The following is a 6,816-nucleotide window of genomic DNA, read 5'->3' as shown; positions in this document are numbered from 1 at the left end:
TGGTGGCTGGGTTTACCACGGAGTCCAGTCGGGCAAAGCCCAAAAAAGCAATGTGGCACCCCCCTCTCCATCCTATGGGCCCACCACTCATGGGGTGAACCATGGGGGTCGGGTGTGCTGCTACATGAGTGGCAGTGAAGGTCAGGGGCCTCAACGGACCATATTGGGTGGCAGAGGCTGGCTGTGGGGACGTGGAACGTTACCTCTCTGTGGGGGAAGGAACTGGAACTTGTGCGGGAGGTGGAGCGCTACCAGTTAGATCTGGTGGGGCTTACCTCTACACACAGTCTCAGTTCTGGAACCGTAGTCCTGGATAGGGCATGGACTCTATCCTGCTCTGGAGTTGACCAGGTTGTGAGGTGCCGGGTGGGTGTGGGGATACTCACAAGTCCCCGGTTGAGTGCCATTACGTTGGAGTTTACACTGGTGGACGAGAGGGTCGCCTCCTTATGTCTACAGATTGTGGGGTGGGGGGGACTCTGACTGTTGTCTGTGCATATGCACCGAACACCAGTTCAGAGTACTCGGCCTTCTTGGAGACCCTGCACGGAGTCCTGTATGGGGCACCAGTAGGGGACTCCATAGTTGTGCTGGGAGACTTCAACGCACACGTGGGCAATGATGGAGATACCTGGAGAGGCGTGATTGGGAGGAATGGCTTCCCTGATCTAAACCCAAGCGGGCGTTTGTTGGACTTCTGTGCTAGTCTATAACAAATACCATGTTTGAACATAAGGATGCTCATAAGTGTACATGGTACCAGAGCACCCTACAGTCGGAAAGGCTGCAGCCTCTGCCATGAAAGAGGCAAAGCAGCGGGTGTGGGAAAAGTTCGGAGAGGACATAGAGAAGGACTTTCGGTCGGCACCAAGGTGTTTTCGGAAAACCATCCGCCACCTCAGGAGGGGGAAATGGGGGAACCATCCAAGCTGTGTACAGTAAGGATGGGATGCTGTTGATCTCAACTGAGGAAGTAATTGCACGGTGGAAGGAACACTTTGAGGAACTCCTGAATCTGACTAACACACCCTCTATGGTAGAGGCAGAGGTGGAGGATGATGGGGGATCATCGTTAATTTCCCTGGTGGAGGTCACTGAGGTAGTCAAACAACTACACAGTGGCAAAGCCCCGGGGATTAATGAGATCCGCCCAGAAATGCTGAAAGCTCTGGGTGTGGAGGGGATGTCTTGGATGACATGCCTCTTTAATATTGCGTGGAAGTCGGGGACAGTGCCCAAGGAGTGGCAGACCGGGGTGGTGGTTCCCCGGTTCAAAAAGGGGGACTAGAGAGTGTGTGCCAACTATAGGGGTATCACACTTCTCAGCCTCCCTGGTAAAGTCTACTCCAGGGTGCTGGAACAGAGGGTTCGAATAGTTGAACCTTGGATTGAAGAGGAACAATGCGGATTTCGTCCTGGTCATGGAACAACGGACTAGCTCTTCACTCTCGCAAGGATCTTGGAGGGGGCCTGGGAGTATGCCCAGTCAGTCTACATGTGTTTTGTGGATTTGGAGAAGGCATATGACCAGGTCCCTAGGGATTTACTGTGGGAGGTGCTGAGGGAGTATGGGGTGAGGGGTTCCCTTCGTAGGGCTATCCAATCGCTGTACTCCCAAAGTGAGAGCTGTGTCCGGATACTCGGCAAAAAGTCAGACTCGTTCCAAAAGGGGGTTGGGCTCTGCCAAGGCTGCGCTTTGTCACCAGTCCTGTTTGTGATATTCATGGACAGGATATCGAGCCGTAGTCATGGTGGGGAGGGGGTGTGGTTTGGTGACCTGATGATCTCAACGCTGCTTTTTGCAGATGATGTGGTCCTGATGGCATAATCGGTCTGTGACGTCCAGCACTCACTGGATCGGTTTGTAGCTGAGTGTGACGCGGATGGGATGAGGATTAGCACCTCTAAATCTGAGACCATGGCTCTCAGCAGGAAACCAATGGAGTGCCTACTCCGGGTGGGGAATGAGTACTTAACCCAAGTGAAGGAGTTGAAGTACCTCGGGGTCTTGCTCACGAGTGAGGGGACATTGGAGTGGGAGATTGGCCAGAGAATCGGGGCACCTCTCCTGAGAGAGGTGTACGGAAGGGCCGAGTTTAACCCTGACCATGAAAGGTTTTTGCAGATGGCCAGTTCATGAGCTACCACTTGGAGAGGAGGGCTGGAGATGAAGAGGAATAGAAGTGGCCAGCAGAACTTTCTCCAAATGCCAGCAAGGCGGACTCCCCACCAAAGTCCAGCCTGGGGAGGACGAGGCGGCCTCCCAAAATGAGCTTCAGCCAGAGGCAGATGTGGAGGCCTCCCATAAGGAGCTCCCTCCAGGGGCCAACAGGGCAGCCTTCCATTCAGAGCTCCCTGCAGAGGCCAGCAGGGCGGCCACCCCAGCCAAGCTCCAAAAATGGTTGTAATTGCTAAAGAGTTAATGCAATATTTTTGTTAAACCCCTTGAATCAAAGCTAAAAGTCTGCATTTCAATCACATCTTGATTATTTCATTTCAAATCCATTGTGGTAGTGTACAGAGATGAAAAATTCTTATGAACCTGACTGTATGTAATTTTTAAAATGAAAGTAGGTGGACCATGACTGGGAACCTAAAGAATCAGTAAACAATGTTCTAAACCAGTTCTTAACTATGTCCACATGTTTACTTCCTTGTATCATTGCCAAATGTTTTAAAATAAAATACTTCACATAAATGTTCTGCGGGACAAGCTGTCAAGTGAAGTCAAGTGACTTTTATTATCATTTCAACCATATACAGCTGGCACCGTACACAGTGAAACTAAAGAACATTCCTCCAGGACCATGGTGCTATATAAAACAACACACTAACTACATGAGACAGAGAACTAAATAAGACCTTCACATTCTACATAAAGTGCACATGCAAACAACACAAGACTGTACAGTAACTACTAGAACAGGACAATGGGAAAAAGTAAGTGACAGTGTAGCACCGACCAGCACACAGTTCTTGTGCTGAAATGTCTGATAGTGCAAAATAATTGTGCAAAAAACAGAAGGAAAAGATGGGAACATTGTGAACTTATTTAAAGCCCTAATAGAGTCATGGATCAAAGTACAACAGGAGTTCAATATAATGAATGTGAAAATGGTGGAAAAGAAATAGTGTGCAAACAAGGCTGTATTTTCAGTAATGGATGCTGGTGAAATAGTTTTTCACTGGTGATTGGTTTATTAAAATAAACCTTCCTGTAAGAAATTAGAGACTGCCTCTCAGCAGATTCCACTCCAAACTGTGTTAGGATAAGCTTGTTCCCCAAAAAGGCAGAATTATCAAAGGGACAATTTACAATGTACTCGTATTCTTTTATCGTGTACTTGTGTTCTTTTATCGTTTACATAAAGGCACATTTATGTTGACATATCCTCTATTGATTATGTGCAAAAAAAGACACAGAGTCATAGGTTGGTTCCCTACTGTCTTTGTTACTCACACCTGCTTACAATTTGCACTTTATTTAATTTGATATTTAAACCTTTTCCTTGTTTCTTTGTTCTAGTGTAATGTATTGTTCACTACGCCATTCTGTTCTGGGTTGTTGAACTCTGGTTCCTGGTCTAGTTCTGTCTCCTGTTTGCTGTATTTTGGATTTCCCTGAATTTGGTGTTTGTTGTTGTGCCAGCTCACTGGATGAGCCTGCCAGTGGCCGGAGCTCCTGGTCACGATGGGAACCACAGGCTTAGGAAGCACAGCCAAGTTTGTATGCCTCCTGAGAGAGGTGTACGGAAGGGCCGAGTTTAACCCTGACCATGAAAGGTTTTTGCAGATGGCCAGTTCATGAGCTACCACTTGGAGAGGAGGGCTGGAGATGAAGAGGAATAGAAGTGGCCAGCAGAACTTTCTCCAAATGCCAGCAAGGCGGACTCCCCACCAAAGTCCAGCCTGGGGAGGACGAGGCGGCCTCCCAAAATGAGCTTCAGCCAGAGGCAGATGTGGAGGCCTCCCATAAGGAGCTCCCTCCAGGGGCCAACAGGGCAGCCTTCCATTCAGAGCTCCCTGCAGAGGCCAGCAGGGCAGCCACCCCAGCCAAGCTCCAAAAATGGTTGTAATTGCTAAAGAGTTAATGCAATATTTTTGTTAAACCCCTTGAATCAAAGCTAAAAGTCTGCATTTCAATCACATCTTGATTATTTCATTTCAAATCCATTGTGGTAGTGTACAGAGATGAAAAATTCTTATGAACCTGACTGTATGTAATTTTTAAAATGAAAGTAGGTGGACCATGACTGGGAACCTAAAGAATCAGTAAACAATGTTCTAAACCAGTTCTTAGCTATGTCCACATGTTTCCTTCCTTGTATCATTGCCAAATGTTTTAAATAAAATACTTCACATAAATGTTCTGCGGGACAAGTGCTGGCTCAAATTTAGCCTATTACCCAAAAACACTTAAAATTCAACATAGAAGCAAATACTCACATCTACCTCTGAGCCCAGTTGGAGATAGAAAAAAAGACACCAGCCGTGAGTGAGAAGAAGCAAGGGTCCAGCTTTATTGGTTTCCGTTCCACCACACGAGGTCCACACCAATGAGAATTCTCAGAAGTGATCCGATACCCTGAGATTAAGCTCCAGTATTTATACTGTATTTACACAGTAAATAACTAATATGTTTCAAAAAGCCTATGATATCACTACCAATAGAGTTAAAAAAGAGCTATTCAACTTACCATTATCTCAAAAAACAGGGCTTTTCAACTTACCATTAGCTCAAAAAACACGGCTTTTCAACTTACACATAGAATCAAAACCAGGGGTTTTCAAATTACCATTTGCTTCAAAAAGTGGAGAGACAAAACAATCTAGAGTGACCTTGGTCTTACTATTATCTCGAGGGGGGGGGGGGGGGGGGGGGGCGGCAGCTTGACTCAGCTACCCTTATAAAAGGCTCCTCATGGTTTTCTCTTAAAATTAAGGCCTTCCTTGCGAGACAAGAATCTTCACCATCTTAATTATGAGTAAGTTACATTTTTCTGTATTTCTAGTTTATAATTTATTTTCATATTTGCTCTATATCTCTATTTTATATATAGTTATACTGCTTGAAAAAACGGTTTACTGTACTTCCTACTTTATACTATCATTACAGTTCTACTGTCCTGCATATCCTACTATTCTGTATTTTATAAAGAGTTTTCTATTATAAGATATTACCCTTATAATATCTTAATATCTTAAAAGATGTCATCTTCTCTGATCTGGGCCCCGACCATTCGTCCCTCTTCTCACCTACCAGTCCTCAGAGCAGCAGGCCTCAGAGCGTAGGTGGACGGTCAACTAAGAGATACACACACACACACACAGAGGCCTATGCCATCACGCGCATACATACAGAAGGAAAACAGAACATTATAAGAATAATAAAAGGAGTATTAGGATATTATAAGGATAATATAAGGATTATAAGGATATTATAATGATATTGTGAAGTATGGAGTACAGAAAAGGGAGTAAAATACTTGCAAGCAGTATAACCAGATATAAAACAGAAATGTAGAACAAATATAAAAGGAAAAAAGCATTATAAAACAGAAATACAGACAAATTCCTTCAACGGGTTAATGTATGTGAGTATCTGTTTCTATGTTAAATATTAATAGTCTTTGGGTAATAGGCAAATGCTGAAATGCAATAAAGAGTGTTCTCTTCCAGGCAACAACATTCTCTTCAGTTACACGACGTGTTAGTGTGTCCTGGTACTGCATATTCTTTTACTACACACTCAAAAGTATGTATTTTTTCTTCACAAACATAGTACATTCTAAGTACATGGTATTAGTGTAACGTCACGGGACTTTGGAGTCAGGAAGTAGGTGCAGGAGTGAGTCTTTATTGTACACTTATGCTTAACACAATAAACAAAGAAAACGCGGTCTTCACAGGAAAACGAGAAACTGGAATCGTGGCATGAAACGAGAGCAGGACATGAAACAAGACCGCTTAGTATGCTACCGCATTCGCTACCGTGTTCAAACAAACAATAAACACACAAGACTTTGGGTTACCAACACCGCGACCTCTCCAAACGATACAAACTATAATACTAAGCGTAGTGCTCAGTAACCGAGGGGTTTAAATAGTGAACATAATCAAACCAAAACCATGGACACCTGGGGCAAATTAAAGACACTTAAACTAAACTAAATGCTCAAGCAGGAAGCGAGCGAACCAAAACAAAGTCACATGTCCACATGGAAATCGCACCGCAGTGCCATCTGCCGGCAGTAGCATAACAATTAGTATGCCAATTGGAATGCAGGGTGTGTGTGTGTGTGTGTGTGTGTGTGTTTACTGCCATCATATACAGGGTGTATTCCTGCTTCACAATCAGTGTTCCTAGTGTAGACTCCTTGGTCCACTGACACTCTGACCTCTGACCAGGATAAAGTCTTCACTGAAGATGAATGAATGCACAGCAATTGTTTCCGCAACGAGTCTATTTTTTGCTGTGCTGCAGGCTCTGAATTAAAGTGATAGCACATTGTTCGTGGTTAAAATGAGAATTGAAAATGACACGAAAATGTAGTAATTTCATAAATGAATATAATTAAAGTACACTCAAAATTTTAATTGAGGGCAATTGAGGTCCCCCCATTTAGAGACAAGAAAGACAGAACTTGGTTCAGATTATAATAAAATAATTTTATTTAAAACACATAAAAACAAGTATAAAACAGGTGTGCAATACAGTTATTTACTGTCAAACAAAATAATATTAGAAAAAGGGGGGAAGTCAATATGCTAAATAAACATTTGCTGTTTGTTGGTGACAAACTTTGAAAAAGTATT

The sequence above is a fragment of the Ictalurus punctatus genome, chromosome 12, assembly GCF_001660625.3.
Source record: "Ictalurus punctatus breed USDA103 chromosome 12, Coco_2.0, whole genome shotgun sequence".
Classification (NCBI taxonomy): domain Eukaryota; kingdom Metazoa; phylum Chordata; class Actinopteri; order Siluriformes; family Ictaluridae; genus Ictalurus; species Ictalurus punctatus.
This window is presented reverse-complemented; position numbering follows the sequence as displayed.